General features: G+C 42.1%; 1 long non-coding RNA gene across 2 annotated transcripts in view; it reads left to right on the forward strand.

The window, feature by feature from the left end:
* LOC144001733 (uncharacterized) overlaps positions 1 to 22,069 on the forward strand; it is a 30,451-nt gene that overhangs the window by 5,546 nt on the left and 2,836 nt on the right. For both annotated transcript variants that reach the window (XR_013278572.1, XR_013278573.1), the window contains exon 3: positions 4,956 to 5,199. This is a non-coding gene — a long non-coding RNA (uncharacterized LOC144001733). The remainder of the gene's footprint in view (positions 1 to 4,955; positions 5,200 to 22,069) is intronic.

Consider the following 22,069-nt stretch of genomic DNA (forward strand, 5'->3'; position numbering starts at 1 on the left):
AAAGATGAAAAAAAAAAAAATCACTCAACCTCCAGAAGAGCTGACACCATCTTTCAACAAAGTACTCACACTTGACTAGTTTGTGTATTTAATTTAATGCAAAAAGTACATTCAAACATATGTTGTCCAATGAAAGGCATGTATCTCCTTCCAAGTTTTGACTGAAATTAAACAAACAAATAAACAAACAAAACCCATAAATTTGGACATACACGATTTTCTTATTTTGCAAGACCCACAGAATATTGTGTCCTATTGCTATCAAAACATGGAACCTACCTAAAGATTCGAGTCTCTTCTTTCATCAGGGAAAAAAAAAAGTATATTTCTATCTGTTTCCGTTTTGCAGCAATTTTCATCAATATTCACATCACTGGTGATAAGACTGACAAAAAGAGCTTGTTGCAACATGGCCCTGGTTGATCTCTTATACTCTGCTGCCACCTGCTGACCTTTTTTGTAATAACTACCATTGCTTGAAGCATTCTCTTCAATTCAGAGGCTGCATCAAAGCCTTCTATATGTTCTAGCATTAAAAAAACAAACAAACGTATAAATACATGTTTGTGAGCATGGTAATATTTAAAATAGAATGTATTTATACGTTTTTGGGAGCAAATGAGTTAATAAGCAATTAAAATCCAATTCTCTTGTTTCCATATAAAAATGAATGTCAGTTGGTTATTTTCATTTTCACATTTAAAGTCATTATTGAAATACACAGTTTTTAAATTCATATTTAATTTTAAGTGCATAACTTTACTTTTTAGTAATTATAATTTTTAATTTTGCAGTTATATGGTTTATTTTTTGTTTGGCTTTTCCCCCTAATAATTTAAATACATTTTAAAAGGTAATTTTAACGTAATATTTTTCTATATTGTAGTTCTGTTGTTTTTTTTCATTCAATATCTTATCTTTTCTTTTCTCTAATATTTACTTTTATATTTAGTATTTCAAAGCTGCTAAACAGCCATTCATTTCAATCATAACCGCTCTGCAGGTGAATGTTTCAATAAAGTTTTATTGACCTACAAAACAGGTGACTTTGCATAATAGCGTACGCTTCGTTTTGCATAATTTTCTTGATGTACTCTGTGTGTACATCATATTGGTTTCTAACATGAGCGTCGCCAGCGTCTCTTTTGGCTTCCCTTTTTTTTGTGCGCCATCAAAGGGGCCTGAGCAAAGAGACATGAGCCTTAATTGTTGTGCTTTATCAAGCGGATAAAGGCGGGACGGGCATCAATTGAGCACGCCTTTATTGTGCTACAAAGTGTGACAGACTGACGGGGAGGTAATTGGCGGGGGGGTGTCGAAGATGACGGTGGGAGCGGATCCAAAGCAAGCTAAACGGGACCAGTCCAAGTATTTAGCACAACAACAGTCGTCATTCGAAGGGCAGGGAACCATATTTGGTAACTTCAAAATGGATGCCACAACACCTCGGGGGGATGCCAGTGATATAGACACTTTTCATTTTTAGCCAATAGAATATTTTCTCAAATAGTGTCATGTAGACTGCCATGTAGTCACTCCACAATGTTGTGTGCATCCTTGTATTAAATTTTGACGAAGCAGTTCAGAAAATGGATGGATGGATGGACTATAAATCCACAAGGTTGTGTGTTTCTATGGTAAATGTTCTGAAGATTAGACTGCGACTTCTTTATCATGATTTCCCCACAATGTTGTGTGTTTATGTTCTGTCCCATAGACCTTACATAGACTTTGTGCTCGCTCCACAATGTTGTCTAATTTTTCTATTCTGTATGCTTAGACTCAAATGTGATTGCACCACAATGTTGTCTATTTTATTTATGTTCTGTAGACTTTGACTGTGACATGATTTCTACCCAATGTTGTGTGCCTCTGGTGTTTGAGACCTCTGAAATTGGATTGTTCCACAATGTTTCGCAGAATAGAGTAAAACCAAGAGTGACATCGCATTCCGGAGCATTTGTTGTTTTTGCTGTGTAATAACCCTTTTTATTTTATTTTAATTTGACGTCCACATTCACTTGACATAAACTGTAATATACCGGCACTATTGTTTATTATTATTCCAAAAATGAACTAAGCACCTCCTCCCATCTGCAGTTGAGTAAATAAATGGGTACAATTTGCGGAAATATGGTGGCTAACTTTTCTTTAGTGTCTGCAAATACGGCAATTAGCATTTTAAGAGTTGTGTAGGATTTAAATGTTTGCCGAGTTGGATATTCGCAGGGCGGCGCAGCTTGCTAATGTCGCCGGCTAATGTTGGCCGCCATCCATTACCTCTGAACTGATGGCTCCGCTTCTGATTATGCCGCGGCCATGTGACGGCCGTTAGAGCATCATTTCCAATCTGTGCTCGACACAGCACTTTTAATTAGCGCATTTAGTTTTGATCAAGACTGTAAGCGGGGGGGGTGGATTATCTACTTTGCTCTGTGCTGACTGGAGACGCGTTTGTTTGGTTCCAGAGGTGGAAAGTGGACTGACATATCTTTAGTAGAAGTACAGATAAAGTAATTGTGTTAAAAAGACTGGTAAAAGTAGAAGTACTTGCTGATTCAACTTGCTTACCTAAGGAAATGTAAGCAAGTACAGGGTTGTTTTTAGCGCAGTCCCATATTGCTAGCCATGTTAGCAACATGACAGATCCTTCAAGTTCCACAGGATATTGTTTTCAAATGTACACCCAAAATGGCAAAAGAAAGAGGATACTTTAGTCTTAAAAGTTTATCTAGTTGTTTTCTCTTCAACAAAGTGGCTAGAGTCATGTTCTGTTCCATAGCATAGCATGTTGTGAGACGTGACATCATCAACAGGCTCTGAAAAATTCAGCATTTCTTTGTTTCACTGTTTCTGTTTTTTACTTGTGCTGTTATTGGATTTAACCATAGACTTGTTATTGGTCTAATTTTTGGTTAAACATTTCTACCTGATTGTGGCCGTATAGTGTCAAATAACAGATGTCATGTTGTTAAAGTTTTTATTAGCATACAGTTGTTGTTTATGCATTATTAGACACAACATTTTTGCGCCGAAGATGGGCTTTCACTTTATGGTGCTGCCGTTGTATGTCAGCACTCGTCCCGCATACCGGTGTGAATATTTTAAGACTAGCGAAAGTGAGGCTAACCGCTATTCTTATCTAAACTTAACACTATAGCCGAGCGATGGTAGCAGACGGGTGAATCGAAATTCCTCTGTAACTTGGTTGATTGGAAAATGAAATACCCCAAAACACGTGATTGCCAACTTGGTTGACTTCCAGCTTTAAACGGTGGTGACTATTTGACTGATCGGTTCAAGTAAAAATAAAAAGTGGTCAAAAACAAATTAAAAATACTCGAAGTATTTATATATAAGTATATAACAAAGAATTTATTGTTGGTGAATTCCCACCACTGTTTGTTTCGCACGGCCATTCCCGTCGCTAACTGTGCTGGCTGACATGAATATATGAGTGTTTTTTATGTTTGCAGTCAAAAGGCAGAGTTAAGTGGCCCTTGTGGCGTGCCAGTGAGCAGGGCGTACGAGGGTGGCGGCAGCGGGGGCAGATGAAGGCACCCCCAGCGTCGCACCATGCCTAATCGGCCCTTTCTCGCCAGGGTCAAGACTTTCTGTCTGGGTCCGCGGTGCTCCCTGCCACCGAGGGCCCGGCCCATTCAGGCGCACAATGTCCCCTGTCAGTCCCGACAACACTTCCTGCCTCCGCTGGCTCCAGCCCTCGCAGGGATACACAATATTTCACGGCTCCCAACAATGGCCTGTCTGCCCGCAACCCACCATATGGTTACTATGGGCCCGCAATATTGACACACATCACTAATTATTCAAAAGAGGTCGCAGCGGCGAGTCGGGGAGTTCTCCCTCCCCTGCAGCTCGGATATGCGGACGCTCCGTGTGGGATTATACTCGCATTTCCATTTACGTGATAAAAGGCAGATATGATCCATATTGAAGGGTCTTTGTGTGACTTGAAGAACACGTGGGCAGCAGTCAATCGGCATCCAGTACACCTCCGCTTGATGGACGTCACTAATTCTTTCCGCTGGAAATCCCGAGTGGCTTCATCAATCACAATTACTGGAAAACTGAACCACTTGTTGCACAGTTTAACTCGTTGCATTAAAATTAGAACTGTCAAATCATGAATTTTTTAAAATCAGATTAATCTTAGAATTTGATTAATCACGATTAATTGCTTATTTAAACAACATTTTTGCCGACCAAATTGTAAGAGTGCCAGTTATGTGTTAATTATTTTTGATATTTAATGTTATATGAGGACGTCTTCAACGTTTTTTGATCCACTGCACACGCGCATTTATTCTTTTCTAATCAGTTAATTACTTGCATAATTTAAAATGGAACAAAATGACCCCAGTACTTTGACATGAACAATTATTCTGAAGGTCATACGTAAGCATTTATTAAATGCTTTACTTTAATGCATGTCGTTATGTTTATTGCTCAAACACAACCTGTGCTACCTTTAACGAAACCATCCGCAACTCAAGGATCATCTGCGGTCATAATTAATAGTGTGATTAATCTGTGTTAATACATGATTAATGTGATAATTGTTTTGTGATTAATTAATTAGTTAATGCTTTGACAGCGCAAATTAAAAGTGGTGTTCAGAATTTTGTTGAGCATTAATTGTGCTTTTGTTTTTAAAAATATAAAAGGTGTGTCATTTGGACAATTTGTGAATTCTGGCAAAAAGTTGAAAACATTCAAGTACATATTTCTTTGATTGTGATAGTGTTCACCTCCCTGCTATTAAGATTACATTATCATTAACTCATTCACTCCTAGCCATTTTCAGGTTCAATATGACTTCCTGACTTCAGTGTTTGCAATAACAACGTCAGGCTTAACATTACAAGCGTGACTCGGGCGTCGGTTTTGTTTTGAGTTCTGCCTCCTGACCGGCCATCTTTGCATTTTTCTCACAGCAGGCCCAGTCTGTCCCCGAGCGGTCGGCGGTGGGAACGTTCCCCTGTGCAGCCGGCCATGACAGGCCCATGTCGGGCCGGGCCCCGGCTCATCCACTCCACGGAGCAAGTGATTGACAGGTCTCACCGGGGGAGGAGGGACTCCTTATCCGTCATTCAGAACGGCCGTTGGCGGGATGAAGACGCCACGTGAAGGGGGGGATCCCTGGCGGTGGACTTGGTATCAAACAGGCAAATGGAAGAGGTAGCTACCAGTCTTCTTGTGGGTATATTTTTCTTGTGTACAAACTTTAAACATATTAACAGAAGACTTTCACAACATTTCAAAGTAAAGAGTAGGCTTCTTAAAATTACTGAAAGACCATATTGTGAATTTGATTTACAAATGATGAAATAACCTTCATCAAAGATAAGAAAAGTTTCTAACCTAGATTTAAAATAATTAATACTCTGGGCTGATTTCATTTGCATGCAGCATAACAACTCGATGCTGCTTCACCATGTTTGCTTTAAACTGTGGGCTACACTATTTGACTGGGTTAATATTCAATCAGCATTTCTTGAATGTATTCGGGACCCAAACCATTCAGTGATTTGTAGACCACTAGCAGAATTTGAAAATCATTTCGACAGCTGATTGGGAGTCAGTTTAAAACCTTTAGGATTGGAGTAAAATGTGCTGATCTCTGAGTTCTGTTCAAAACCCGAGCTGCAGCGTTCTGAATTTGCTGCAGCTGTTTGTTGCTTTTTGAGGGAGTCCGGTCCAAGTCCAGGTTTCGTGAAATTGGGGCTTAAACCAAAAGTACCAAGGCAGCTCCCAGGAACTGAAAAAAAAAAAGCATTAGAATATAGCTAAGTTTTGCCATTATTCACAAACCTGTTGAAAACACTGGGGAAAAGAGCTTGTTGCAACATGGCCTTGGTTGATCTCTAAGACTCGCTTCCCCCTGCTGGCCGTTTTTTTTTTTTGTAATAACTACCATTGGTTAAAGTGACCTCTTCAGGTCAGAAGCTGCATCAAAACATGTGTGTATGTGCTAGCATTAAAAAAACAAAACAAAAAACAAAACAAACAAAAAAGTTTCTGAGAGCATGTCAATATTTAAAATAGAACGTGTTTATACGTTTTTGGGAGCAAATGAGTTAACACAACATTGTGGAGTGACCACATCAGAATGCTATCGTTATTAAAGTCGCCACATAAAATGATCTGAAATACTTTTTAATTTAATATCTTCATTGATTGAGTTATTTTTCTTGTATCATTTTTTTAGTTTTATTCCGTAAAACTCTAAACAAGCTTTGCCCACTCCATACAGGAAGTCGAGTCGAACCCTGAACCTGAAGACTATGAGGCAGAAGTGCCTCATTAAAAATTTAATTTTCCATAACATGTCCGCTTTTAACGCTCGGGTCCGTACGGAAGAACCAAATAACAAGCGTGAACGCGGGCCTTTAAAAGTCATCGAAATGGTGAAGGTTGCCACGGGTCCAGATGTTGTCGAGCTTCTCCGTCCTCTCCCGGCTCGTGTTATGTGCTGTGCCACATCTGTCCGGGCGTAGGTGTGCCATATTGCGGCCCATCTGCCGCGCATGCATGCAGCATGGGCCAGAAAGTGCTCATTTTAAAGCAAGGCCGTAAATGCTCAAATTCATGGGCGTGGAACAGCGGCTCTTCTAAAGAGCGCTCCCAGGACCCGAGCCGAGCCGGAAAGCTTTTGGCATGCCGACGGACAGATTTCGCCTTCCTGCTCGCCGCATGAAACTCTTTGTCAAGTGCGCGCCGTGACCTGCTGGCGCGAGAAAAACAAAAAAAAACAAAAAAACACAGGCAACCCGATCGGCTTCCTTTTCCTGTGCGCATCTCGCGCCATCTGTCCTTCCTTTGCACCTCCGTCTCGTTGTATCTCTCCGCCGGTCCAAGGGGGCAGTACGGACGCGAATGTCACCCCCGTCCCAATGTTGCTTGAGGGAAATGGACTCTTTAGCCTCGGTGCTGTCGGCGGCCATATGCTGATGTTTTCATATTCGGCAGATACGCGCGCGGGGAACCGTAACGTCAGAATTACGGCCGCCGCGCCTTCGTCTGTCGCGCCGCCCAAACTCCCAATGCCGACGTGCCGTTAACGGCGTCCCTCCGCCGGCAGTTTTGCGCCCCCAGTTGGCAGGATTCCGTCTTCGTTTTTCGCGCGTTTAGCGCGCCGTTCTTGTTAAATTATTAAACATTCACAGGCAAGAGGCCGCGCGGACCGTCTCGAACGGGCGCCGAGCCGTGGGCAGCTTATTCATATTTCATGCCTCGGTCTGCTCCCGCCCCTTTAATTAGGCCGCTAGCTCGTCGTTAAAAGTCCGCCGAGAGCAAACTTTTCTCTCGTTACAAAACTTGTTGTGCTGATGTGGAGCTTTTCCAAGCGACGAGGGTTGAGATGAGTGGTGCCCAAACTACGTACTGCAACCCATTTGCGGCCCACCATCCATTTTTTTTTCTTTTTTTTTTTTTGTGGCCCGCGGTATCTTCGAAGAGAAGCATTGATTAGAGGTAGACCGGTATTTTTTTTTCAGGGCGGATACATACCGATTATTAGTAGTCAAAGACTCCGATAACTAATATTTGGAGCTACTATTCATTTTCACTAAAAGGGAAAATATTGGCATATAAAAATGTAACTCTAGCTCTTATTTATTTATTTTTTAAAAATTAAGCATATATTTATTGAACAACATTTAGGGTTTGTGCTAAAATATCCATCCATCCATCCATTTTCTTGACCGCTTATTCCTCACAAGGGTCGCGGGGGGGGGGGAGGGGGGGGTGCTGGAGCCTATCTCAGCTGGCTCTGGGCAGTGGGCGGGGTAAGCCCTGGACTGGTTGCCAGCTAATTGCAGTCGTGCTAAAATATTGGAGTTAAAAAAAAAAAATAATCTAACAAAAACTTCAGAAATCTTCCAGGGGCAAGTAGCAATAAGCATGTCCACACACAACATTGTGGAGTGATCACATTGCAGTCTCTCTGATTACAGTGTTCCCTCACTATAACGCGGTTCACTTTTCGCGGCCTTTCTGCATTGCGGATTTATTTAGTGCAATTTTGCATGATTTTTTTTTTTTTATAGTAATGTAGCTATTTTATAAAATGTATGAAGGTTTGAACATTGAGAATGTTTAAATGAGAGAAATGGGAGAAAATGTAAATGCACAGATGAGAAAAGTGTATAAACTGTGTTGTGAAGGGGTTTAGAGCCTTAAAACATTGATAATAAATGTAAAACATAAAGGTAACTACTTTGCGGATTTCATTTATTGCGGGTATTTTTTGGAACCTAACCCCAGCGGAAAACAAGGGAATACTGTATACCAATTTTGTAATTGAGGAGTGTTATAATTGAAATTGTAATTGAATTTTAATTCATTACACAGCCTTATTCTCAAGGACACTTTCATTTACTTAAACAGCAAGGCAGAAGTTTTTTTTTTTTTTTTTTTTTTTTTAGTTTTGAAGCCTCTATTTTTTTTTTTTTTTTTTGGTCGAATTTCAGGACTTCCACAAACTTTAAATTGTCCGACCCGAAATCAGGCGAGATTGATTCACGCATCGTATACGTCAAGCTAAGGTTGATTGAAGGTGGGCTGCCGTTGAGACCCTCATCCGGATCCGCAGGTCCTGACTGGCCGTGTTACGTAAGCGTGCGTCGTTTAAAAATGGCGTTCGCCGTCCGCCCCGGGTCGGCCTTGTTGCCTGTAATCGGCGGCGTGGCGCGGCGCGGCGCGGCGTGCGGCTGACAGATGCCCGCTCCAGCTGGTACAGAAGGGGGGGCGGAGTTTTATCGCCCAGTTGGAATGGTTGGCGGGGGGGGGGGGGGGGGGTCCTCGCACCCCTCCACGGCACTGGCCGGCGTCGCCGCATTTAATGAGTCACGAATTGCCTGTTTGTCTTCTGCTCCCTGCTGTTTCCGCACTCCCCCTTCCAGAACAATCCCTGAAACACATGCTGCCGCGCTCCGCCGAGCAGCCGGACTCGGCGGCCCAGCCAAACCGTTAGGAAGAACAAAGTTGTCATCTTTTGTTTTATTATTCCTACCGCCTTCCCTCCCTCCTTTTTTTTTTGTCACTTCCTTGCCTCATCCGAGCGGGAGACGATGTCGTAAAGCCGCCCGATCAGATGCCGCGCCTGACCTCGCCAATATGGCCGCCCCGAGTAAACGGCGGGCCATTTGAAGCCCCTGACAAACACGCAAATGGTTCTATAATTGGGCTGCCGCCGTCCGGTTGATGCTTTAACATCACAACAAGGAAAGACGAACAGGTGGTGATGCAAGCTCGCCGAAGGAAGACAAACATGAAAGTTGAGCAAGATTACAAATCGGTCTTGGCGACGGAAGCGAACGGAGCGATCCAAGAAGACACACGCTGACACGCTTGGATGATGATCACATGCAGCAGACAAACAACACAAACGCGTCTTGCTAGTAGAGTGCGGATTTGAAATGTTTTTTCTTACCGCGTTGTTGTGATGCAGTGCAGTGTTCATTTTGTCAACAAAAACTAAACAAAAATTATTTCGTCAACAAACATTTTTCAACAAACTAAAACTAGCCTAGACTAGACTAAAACCCTCATTAACTCATTCACTGCCATTGACGGAAAAAGACGTCAAATGATGCATTTTTGCTGGGCTGGCAGTGAATGTGTTAATAAATAATAAGTGGGACGAAATCAGTACGCATTTTGTCGACTAATGAAGATGAGACGAAAATATCCTTCACTTAATAAAAACTCGACTAAAATTTATTAACATTTTAAAGTTCATGAAAAAAAAACGAGATGAAAATGATGCGACTGCTAACTAACGCTGGCTAACTTACTAGCTAATAGCATGGAGCCACAGTAGCCACTGTTATTGTGTGTCAGGATGTTTTTCATCAAAAAAGATGAGAAAGTTTGATGTGAAATAGTTTTAGATCCGAAAAGGTTCAATATAATAAGATGACAAAAAAATATGCAGGTCTAAAATGGTTGTCCTGACTAAAACTAGACTAAAACATTGACAATTTTTGTTGACTAAAACTAGACGAACAAAATCATGTTGGCCCCAAAATAACCGTTGATATAAACAAAATTACATAGTTCAGTTACAAATCTTTATGTTTAAATATATAATGTTTAATACTCTTTTGGAATGAATTAATGACATACCAAAAATGTCTTTGATACACAGCATGAGTAAACTAAACATGTACTGTAAAAACAATCTTGTGTCTGCTGATATCCGTGACCGGCAACTTCCGTCGCCTCCATAAAGGCGCGCAAACAAGGTGTCGCCCAGGGACTCGGGAGCATCAAGCCCCGTCCGTCCCCGGAATCTTGGCGCCGTCCCGGTTCGTCCCAGCGGCGTGAAACCCACGTGGTACGGGGCGGCCCCCTTTGTGCGCGTCTCCCGGCTCCGCGAGCGACATTCTTCTCATTGTGACGGGGGTCAGCGAGACAGAGGCGGGCGGCGTGAAAAGCTCCCCGGCTTCAACAATGTCTCCGGGGACGCCCGTAAATGTCTGCCGTTCAGTTTGGGGGCCCATTGACTCTTTTGCCTCCCTGCCAAGCGGGACCCTGTCAGACCAGCCCCTCTCTCTAACAGCTTAATTAGCAGAAAGGACAACAATGTCTCAGCCTGTTTTGGGAACAAGAAAGGGCCTGAAAAAGGCCGCTCTGCCCCGCCTCTCATTGTCCACGCCACAACACCGACTTGGACTCGTCTCTTCAGGCCGGGACAAATAAAACAACATTCCTGCACTGTGGCGTGAGGAGCATGACGACCGGCTTGACGGACAAGCCGCTTCTCGGCCTCTGTCGTCTGTTTGGAAGCAGAAAGGGGAGGAGGGGTTTCGGATTTACGCAAGCACAAGAGTGCATTCTAGAAAATTGCCAAGTTTCGGACTTCAAGTGGGGATATGGCAATGGAAGGACCCTTGAAAGTCAGGGTTTCTAATTAAATCAATGTAGCTCAACCTGAAAAAGAGGCATTTAAAAGACAATAGATCAGTGGTGTCAAACATATGGCCAGCGGGCCGGATCAGGCCCGCAAATGGGTTAAATTCGGCCCGTGAGATGATTTTGTAAAGTAAAAAAAAAAAAAATTGTAATGTCGGACTAATAAATCAGCCGGCCACAATCAAAACATATAAATTTATAATTTCACAAGCAGTCCTCAGATGAGCAATGCAACTTGTACGGGGAATCGTCATCCTGCATGTCATTATTTTACACACAACTTAAACTACGGTTTGTTATTTATTATTATTTTTTTGTAATCATTACATCGACATAAATGTGTTAAATACGACAGAAATTCAATTACTGGTAACAAGTAGATAGGACAAGAATTAACATCATTAACTGCGCCACGCAATGCATTCTGGGAACAATATATATGCAAAACAGGTCGATTTAACACGTCTGGAACATATACCGGCAAAGTGTTGCCGCGTTCCATTTGCATTCGTGTGATTTTTCGGAACAATATGATTACAGTTGAGCTCCAGAATTTAGAGCTGGTCCACAAAAATCTGCGTATAAATGACGGCAATTGTTTTCTCACGCGCGACCCTAATGACTCTCAAAGATGGATGTCAGGATCTTCTCGACTGTCATTCAAATGTCAAAAGAAGCAAACCGCTGCTTTCAATAGACTCGACAGATGCCGCCTCCACATTCCGGCGTGGTGAATCCTTTCATCTTTTTGACCCCCAGTAATATGATTTCCATTTTTCACAATAATGGTGACCTGGACGATGATAATGCAGTTTGTTTTGTTATGCTAATAAGCGCCAGTTCCTGGTGTCCTCCACGCTCCCGTTCAACCTTCTTCGTCGTCGTCGTCGTCGTCGTCGTCTTCTTGTGCCCCCCGGCAGCAAGACCGTCTGCTTTTGATTTTCTCGTTTCATCGGTGCGCATTACTGTTTGTTTTTCCTCAAAAATCTTTTCTTGACATCACACGGCGGGGCCGGATTGATTTTTCACGTGAACAAGGGCTGCCAGCAGGGGGGGGGCTCTGCAACCTTTGACCCCCTCATTCCTGGCTTCCCATCATGTCTTCTCTTGGACATGTTCACTTAACTAAAAGGGAGGCGAATAGTAACAACCAATTTTCAAATACTTTAATGTATAATTGTTTATTTAATTCTTTTATTTGTATTTATTTATTTGTTGTTTTACCAGAAATGGTAAGAGAAGCTTGAGGTTGTCATAAAAAGTCACGGTATTTTTCTAAAAAATACATGTAATTTTTTTAGTTTTATTATTTATTTATGTATTTATTTATTTATTTATTTATTTATTTATTTTTATCGGACCATTCTGTCCTTTTTCTTGAAAATAGGCTTTTTTTTCTTTCTTTTTTTTAACAGTAGTCTCCCATTAGTCTAAAATGCGCTGAATAATTTGGCTAATTTGTCTATTTAATATAATTCCATTCAGCGGAATAAAAAAAGTTGGCTTCCTTATCATTTGTTTTTATTTCTTTCTGTGCCGGTTAATTGAAATATTACTCGAGACAAAATCATTCCATGGCACAAAAAAAACGACAGCGGTCCCTAGCTAGACTCAAAAAAGTTTGCTATCGAACCCCCCCACATGTGTGAAATAAGCTGGGGGGAAAAAAAAAAAAAAAGTCTTCTTCCTTCCTGGGAAGTTGCAGCTGAGGACGTTCTCGACATAAAAAGCCGGCGGCACGTCCAAGCGCAGCAAATTTATGCCGCCGGCGAGGCTTTGTGACGCCGCCTAAATCGCCTCTTATATCATATTCTTGCGACGGAGCGGTGGGTGGTCTGACACGGGAAGGTTGAATGTGGTTCAAGCGCCGCCGCGTTCAATGAGTGGCGCAAGGTTATGCGCGCCGTACGTCTTGATGTGCTGGCTGAGAAATTGACAAGACCGGGCGGCGGCGTTGGCTGGCCCGGGACTGAACTTGAGGCTCACAACAGCACTTGTTCCCGCTGGATTTATTGACGGCCCATCAAAACGGTGTAAAATCAACACAATGAGCGTGTTTAATGCTGACACTCACTCGCCTTTTCTTTTTGTGCGTGGTCATAAACTTGACCTAAAAAAAAAAAGAAAATGGACATAAACACAAAAAAATCAAGTCTTAAATCTCGCCGGATGTTTAACTGCTCTGAGCACAAAGAGGATAAAGTGAAGTAACGCATCACGCACACAATTGCCTACTTGTGTCCTTCATTCATTATTTATCAGCACTTTAGTCAAAATGGTCAATCGATTTGAATGGAGGGAATATCGACGGACGACGGCGTCTCTTAAATATTTTAAAATGATAACTGTTTAGTACCATGCATGTATTGTAACTGTGAATTTATTCCAGAAAAAATAACTTGACTCATTGAACAATTTTCAGCAGTGAAAAGTTAATATTTCTTATTACATATATTTGTTAACATTATTTTTCGTTTACAATTAATACCTTTCAAAAGTAATTTTCCTCCTTGCTGGTTGACTGATGATGACATCACCTGTGCTGAGGAAGTAGGTAACGGCCGTTCATGGCTCACCTGTTTTCTGGAGTTTGGTCAGTAAACTGAGCCATGATTGGTCGTTACCTGCTTCCTCAGCACAGGTGATGTCATCATCAGTCGACAGCAAGCATAAAAATTACTTTTTAAAGGTATTAATTGTACATGAAAAATAATGACGTTAACACTGTAATTATCGACAAAATATTAGCTTTTTACTGCTGAAAATGGCACAATGAGTCAAGTATCCCTTTAAAAAAATAAATAAATCAATAAATAAATATAAATGAACCATAATTAACAACTATTCCAAATATTCTCCATTGTTTTAGTGTAAATAGTTGCAAGTACTTTTGTAAAATATTTACATTTACTGGTTATATTATTGTGTTGCAAATCATATGAACAATCTGTTTTTTTTTTTTTTAAACAAAAAAACAATTGCACTTTCAGCAAATGTTATTCATCTTTTTTTTTATGTAAACACTTGCAACTCACAGATTACAGTGGATTTAGCATTAATAAAATGACTTTGTTCAACTCTAGAAATTGTAATTTCCACATCCGTCTTGAAATCTTGACTCAACTGAATCATCACACAATACAAACTAAAGTGGTAACTTTGGACCCTCATCGTTATGTATAGATAGATACTACTACTGTACTGAATTGCATCCTGTACTTATAGTGAGTAGCATTACTGCATTGTAAAAAATCTGTATTGTACCTATTTGTACCTTCCCGCCAGTGGATTTTAGCACTACAAAATGATTCTGGTGGAAGAGAATGGCTGCTTGTTAGTTGTGGAAAGTTGTTTCCAGCGAGAGCATCGCTCGGTCGCGGTCGCTGACCTCTGCCGAGCGACGCTCGGCGCTCCCAGAGGAGGAGTGTCGGACAATCGCCGAGAGTTAATCATTACTGCGAGACCACGTTGACCCTTCAAAGCGTCGCACAGCAAGGCACGGGGCAGCTCACTGAAGGCCTGATAAATGGCGACACACCTTCAAAGATTTCCCCCGACAAAGACCTAGCGGGAATGAGTGGGAATCCTGACACCAGATAGAAAAGTTGTTTCTTTTGTTTGTATGCTAAGATTGTTTGTTTTGTGGGGTTTTTTTACTGGATGTGAAGAGACGTTTACACTGTTTCAAGTTACGTAGTTCAGAAAAACCAATGACTTTTTTTTTTTGTCCGATTTCAAACCTATTTTTGCAAAACAGGAAATGGATAAGAAATATAAAATAAGTGATCAGTTAGAATTCAGTTCTAAAATCAAACTCACTGAAAATCTTAAGCAAGATTGCAGCATTGAAGCATAGAGCTGCCAATGTGGAGTAAAAATTTTTCGCTGGCGAGTATGCGTGAACATGCTCGCAAATATGTTCAAACATACTTGCAAATATATTCATACGTATTGAAATGTGTTCGAACAGTCGCAAACATGTTCAAACATAGTCACAAATACGTTCAAACATACTTGCAAATATGGTCGAACGTACATGTAGGCTACATGCTACAAAGTTAGCATACCTTCCCATAATGCCACAGGGTATTCGTAAGCGTAATACCCCATTGCATTATGGGGTATAAAATGACGAACCTAAATTATGCACGGCAGACATGATAAATCGTAAACGTTACGAATGATCACTGGTAATGTGGCCCAAATGCCTAAAAAATGGGGTTTTGTTTTCACTCGCGCAGGCGCAAATAATACCCCGTGGCATTATGGGAAGGTATGCTAACTTTGTAGCATGTAGCCTTCATGTATTAACGTATTTGCGAGTATGTTCGAACGTATTTGCGAGTATGTTCGAACATATTTGCGAGTATGTTCGAACATATTTGCGAGTATGTTCGAACATATTTCAATACGTTTGAACATATTTGCGAGTATGTTCGAACATATTTCAATACGTTCGAACATATTTGCGAGTATGTTCCAACATATTTCAATACGTTCGAACATATTTGCGAGTATGTTCCAACATATTTGCGAGTATGTTCGAACGTACTTGCCAGCCAAAAATGTTTCCTCCACATTGGCAGCTCTACGCTTCCATAATACTGTATAATCTCCTTCTAATGTGTTGAATCGTCGTCGTCAAAGCTCCCTTATTCACGATTTTTTTTGACGTTCACATTGTTGTCCCTATTTTCCAAGACCCCAACATCACAATCAAGATTTCAACTGCGGTCGACTTTACCTCTCTCTATTTCTGTTTTTTCTATGTCACGTAATCATCCACCCTAAATGAACTTTTGAAATGCTCGCTCAGCTGCGTAGAGGTGTCACACGACATTTTGAGACTTTTTTTTTTTTTTTTTTCAAAAGCCAGCCTGTGAAGTCGCGTCGAGACGGGAGAAGTCCAGCCGGGGCGAAAATGCCGTAGAGGCAGAGGCCGCGGCTTCTCTCCGCGATGAACATTAATAATGGCGGCGAGCACAAAAGATCAGAGAGATCACCTCCATTGTGCTCACATCTCGCATCCCCCCCCCGTGTGACATCCAGCGTTCTGCCCGTGTTAGAAGAAGAAGAATGGAGGCGCTTAACCTGGTGACATTGTTGGCTTTTTGGCGACGTGTCACACTGATAGAGACCATCATGATGCTGAGATTTATGCTGCACACGTTCATTAGGATTCCGATTTTTGGGCTATTAAGCTCTATTCATCGCACGTTGATGTTCTTTTAGTCACCAAATAACTGGCAGAAGAACTTTGTCCTTCATTTTTCATTATAAAATATATTTCAAATATAATACTTTTTAAATACTTTTATGATAAATAAATAAATAAATAAATATTGCATGTAATTTGTAGTCATATCAAACTCCAAACTGGAATGCAAATATATCCGCATAGCAACAGATGACACTTGCCTAACCTGGCTAACTGACCTATTACATAGCAGAGAGTTGTTGTAAAAACAAATAAATATAGTTGTAATATCTCATCAGGTATCGTGGATCAGAGCAGTGATAGCGTTTCGGTGTTGACGGCTCTTTGGAGGACCCTTAAGGTGCTACAGTGAAAGGTGGTCCGGGGTCAACAGAGCAGCAGTGACCCACTGGTCATTAATCATTGGCGTGGACAGCAGACAGAAGAGCGGGAGAGAGAGAGAGAGAGAGAGAGAGAGAGCTGGACAGGTGCGGGCCGATCACCGCCCGTCCTTGACCTCCATCTTGGCTGCCATCCAGTTGACGTGTTTTTATGGTGCAATCTTTATTGAGAGCAGCACGACTGCAGCGTGTGGTCATTGATGGATTGATTGATTGATTGATTGATGAAGTGCGACAAAAGAGAAGCTTCCTATCTGATATGGAATACGAGTGGGTAACAGAAAAAAATCTGTAAAACATGAAACAACAACAACACTGTACCGAGATTATTGGAAGATTATGGGTCGTTTTAGAACTAGTATTCAAAACTGAACCTCAAGCCATTGGGCCTCCCAACCAATCAATGAAGAAAGATGAATGGTGACTCAACACTAGGGGTGGACAAAGGACAAAATGTACGTTTTATATCTAATACGATTCAACATTTCCATACATTTTTGGCAGGGGGACCCTTTTTTTTATAATACTGAGAAGTGGGCAAATTCTCTATAATTGAATTCAACTGAGAGAGAATTTATATGCCAGGCTTGGTGATTCTCTTTTGTTCTAAATTGCCACACTTCAACTTGAGATTTGTTTGTGTACATGGCTAGGTGCTGCTGTTTTGGTTAGCTACATAGTTTGAGCAGTAAGTCTTTATTTATTTGACATTTACAGAGAATTTATAAATACAGCTTTAAAAAATGAGGTTTCGTTGTCTCACCTGTTTACATGTTAGACGTTGAGTGCTGCTGTTTTGGTTAGCAAATGGGTTCAAATTGGCTCAGTTAGGACTTCACTTGACCTTACTGGTGCAGAACACCTAAAAACAGTTTCGAATGTTCAGTGATTTGATGATGATGATGATTTGTGTTTTCTTTGCCTCATCTGTTAATGTGCCTGGCTGAGTGCTGCTATTTTGGTTAGCAACATAGTTTTGGGCAGTTGCATCCTTATTTGGTGGAATGTCTGTTATAGGCCATCAGTGAATTGAAGATGATGATGTACAGTTCGTTTCTTTCCTCTTGGACGCTCCCCTACTCACACACACACAATCTGGAAGTGTTGGCATAGCCAAATAAAGAAGACGAATGTGCTCAAATCCGAAAGCAAACATCTGAGATTGTCAAGGCGGGCGAGAGTGACGCCGTCGCTTAAGCGGCTGACAGATGACTCCCCCCCCCCCCCCCCCTCCTGCTTTCCCTCGCACCCCCTCCCAGGGGATAGCGCGTCCGTCCGGAGCCATTTTTCAGCCAATTTATTTCTTGATGTGCTCTAACCTGGGGCATCTCCCGCTGGGGAGGCTTTATGCGGTGATTAATGACGGCTGTTTAGCCGCGATACTCTGGGGGGGCCCGAGCCCATCTGCACTAGCCTGACAGGTACAACGCCGCGCTGCGCCGCAGACAGGCCGAAGGATGACCGGCCGGCGCACAGGTGTCATACGCTGGTTAGATGGCTCCCAATTTGACCTCAAATTTCAAGTAAATCTCAGAATCCGCAACCCAAACGAACCGCCAACGTGCAACGGCTTGACTGGTGGTCGAAAAACTGGTAGCCCAAAAGTAAAATAAGAATCTAGTGCCCTAAGGTACTTAAAAGGTCTGATGATTGGACAACAACGCAAAGTCTGGTTCAAATGCTGAACAAGAATCCATGACCAGAACAAAAACTGGGCTTGGTGGCGCTTAATCTTTTCTTTGGAACGAAATGTTTCACAGCAGACCCTTGATTCCCTTGATACCGTGGACAGTGGTTGGACAACTTGGAAGTCAGCCAAAGTATTGAAAAAAAACATTAATTACCCTCACAAATCCAATAATTTGGTAGATAGAAAACTCTAAATTTGACCCAAGATTTGAAGTAAAGTCTATATCAAAAAGCAATTAGTATGGCGCTTTTGACAGACGCTACATCACAAAGTGCCTTACAGGGTTTAAAAACAACCTGATTCAAAAGCTGAACCAAGAGTCCATAACAGAGCTAACTTTTACGATCACAAGAACTCAACCTAATTGTTGGGAAAAATCCATTCAAAATGCAAATAAACCAGATCTTGAGCATCGTTCCACTGTACTTGCAATTCATTGGCACAGCCGCATGCTCCACTTAACACACCGCAGGTTTGCGCCAATCCATTTCCACGCACGCTTTCACCCGCCAGTCTGCGAGTCTTCACGCGGACGATTTAGACATCCATTATACGCTTGAACGCCTTGTCTCCTTCGCTCCGCACGAGCGTCCTGGATGCCAGGAGGAGCGTAATGAGATTAGGCTGTGGACAGGTTGGCGGCCAGTAGCTGTCACAACTACTCTGCTCTCCGTACCGCAGACGCGCACAAACCCAAACACTTGATGGTGATTAATGAGCGGGGTAATGTGTGGTGTGCTACTGCTCGATGACGGCGGACACATCTGCGCACCGGATGAGGCGCAAATTCACACTCAGGTAGCAGAAAGTTGAGCTGTTTAGTTGGCGACAGGCCGCTGGTCGCGTTCCAGCTTCGCTAAATGGCGCCCAATCACGCGGCTAACTGACGGTGCAGCTTTGTGGACGTACGCCTCAGAACCACAACGCCAATGAGGGGCCGTCTGCCTGCCGCACAATGTCCCCCGAAACCCCGCCCCCGAACCCCTATGGCCACAGACGGCTTTGAAGCCCGCTGAGATCAAAACGCAACTAGGTGAGCACTGTGTGACCCGACCGCAGACAAATGGCCGCGAGGGATGCGGGACAATGACTTCCGAAGATCAAATCATATTTGCAGGGCAGGCGGCCAAAACCCAACACCCTCCTCCTCGCCACTTGTCCTTTCTTCTGTGAATATGGACAATGACTGTTTGCATTTACACAACCATAAATCAGACGTGCCCGTTGCCACAGAGCAGCTGGCACGTTTGCCAATGATTAGAATTATTAATCACGCCCATTGGTCACGCGCTTCAAGATGGGGCGGCAGGAGGCTGCGCGGGACACGGTGTGGCTGGCGCCTCTGGCACCGCAAAGCAGGCTGGGTACGGTGGCCCGCAAGGGGGTTGCGGGAAGGGCGGGGGTCAGTCAAGGGAACAAAAACAAAAAAAGCATGGATTGCAGACCTCCGCCAAGGCCATAAGGCAATGCCAGAGAGACGGCGGGGGATTCTTAGATTAGCTAGTATAATACTACTAACTGACCAACTGACTGATTGACTGAGTAAAAAACGGTTGCTTGTTGTTGTTGACTGTTGCCTTGTACTGATATTTGTTATGACTGGGTCATGCCAGGTTTAAATTTGGGTCATGCTAGGGTTATGTTTGGGTCTTGACCGTGAGGTCAAGTGTCTGTTTTGAACTGATGTAACCAGCCTCTAGTTTCAACTGGTAGTACGCTATGTGATGTCAAGAATCTTTAATCTCTTTATCCGGTCAACAGCCAATCAGATAAAGCCATGTCATTCCTGTTACCCACATGTCTATCCACAACCAATCAGATCAATTCGCTGTGTTTAGAAGCCTGTCTGAGAAGTGTGTGTTTTGCCGGATTATTACCTATGTTCCTCTGTGCACCTTCACAGCCCAAGTTAGCTTAGCGTCTCGTGATTCTCGATACATTCTCGTCGTTTCTCGTCTAGTCAAGTTTTTTCTACGCCTCTCGATGTTATGCGAATAAAGAGTTAAAATCTTATTTGTGTCTGCGTTTTTGGGATCCAAACAGCAGACATCGACAACATCCGGGTATTCTGTGCATTTTTTATAATAATAATAATAATAATAATAATAATAATAATAATAATAATAATAAATACGTTTTTCAAAAGACTCAGACACTTTACAAAAAACAAAACGTGATTTCAATTGGAACCGAACTTGAGCCGCAACTGATGACGTTTCACGAGATCACAAGGTACAAAAATGGCTTTTGACTAGCTTCGGATTTCTTCTTCTACCACTACTTATTTGATTCTGATTTGTACAACACCACGCTGCCTCTCACAGGTTGGTCTCGGTACTGCGACAGAGATATGCTTATATATGTGATGTATTGGTAATCACATGTTTTGCTTATCTTGTGAGGCAGCTCTCAAAAATCAGTTTATATACAACCACCATAACTAGCTAACTAGCTAACTGAATAAACTAAATAAGCAGCTCACAGCACTTGGTTAAGATAATCAATAAAATACAAATCACAGGGCACAAATAGACAAACAACCATTCGCGCACAGCATTCACACCAACGGACGATTTTGAGTCTTCACGCAAATCTGGGAAAAATATTCAAATACTCACTCACATGTTGACTATTCCAACTTGAAATCCCGCGACGCTCGTTTTCGCCTTCGCGTCCCCTCTTGCTCAGCAGCTGCCCACCGCAGCTCAGCCTGACTCCTACTGTAAATAATACCTGAATCGCGCATAATGAGGCGCCTCGCGCGTGTTCCTGTTACGTGCGTTGTCGTATCGCCTTTATTAATCAGCGGGCCTGACAGATGGTGGGAGATGTGCAAGCTGCTTTTTCGACAACGGCAACAAATACCAGGAGACGCGCGCGGAGGTCCAACGCGGGTCAAAAGTCGTCGCTTGGCACAACGTTGGCGCACGTAACAGATGTGCTCATCTGACGAGAAGAAATAGCAGCTCGCGCTCGCGACTTTTGTGGACTGCTAATAGGCAACGAGGGACTATTTGAGTTAACAATTCGACAGTAGAATTAAAGCTGTCGACACGTTTTTACATTCCCCCCCCCCCACACACACACTTTATGGTCAAAAGAAAATGTCAGGCTCAGTCCCAGTTATGTCGACAAGAACATTAATTATGATTTCGATACTGTCGAGCGTTATGCTGCTGTTTTCTTGTATTTTTATTTTATAATTAATACAGAGCTGCTGTGATTGAAGTCCAAAAATTTAGCAAAAAGTAGCAAATGTATGAAAGAAAATAAATTGTATCCCACTTTTCTTTCTAATATGTATTTTATATTTTTATTTCCACAATAAACATGTCTTGTATTCCTTAAAGTAACGTGTGGGGGTTCAGCATTTTTGGTGCTGATTTTCTAACTTTGGTATCTAATACACAAATTCAAAAATGAATGCAATGCTTTAGTGCTGTTTTGTGACTGACAATTTTCTTATTTGTAGTACATGGGATTAAACTCCACAAATTGTGCGGTCCTGGTTTTTCTTTAGTTCAACTTTCTAGCAAATTTGTCTCCAACCAATCAGACAGTTGGGACTGGTCTCTACAAATTCTGCCTAGCAACAAGTATAAAACTTGTGGTGTTGTTTTTATAGTTTTGTTTATATTACTTGATTTGGATCCAAATTAATGAATACGGCATCGTGGTTAATTTTTAACAATGAAAATGTATAAACAAACCTGTCTCGTCATCGCAATAAGAAAGTTCGGTTTGAACTCTGCCGAGCAACAAGTGAAAATGTGTGGTGCTGATTTTCTTTTATTTCTTAAATATATTTCATATTTAAGACACAGCTGTGATGTAAAGAAACAG

This window comes from Festucalex cinctus, chromosome 14 (genome assembly GCF_051991245.1).
Source record: "Festucalex cinctus isolate MCC-2025b chromosome 14, RoL_Fcin_1.0, whole genome shotgun sequence".
NCBI classification, from domain to species: domain Eukaryota; kingdom Metazoa; phylum Chordata; class Actinopteri; order Syngnathiformes; family Syngnathidae; genus Festucalex; species Festucalex cinctus.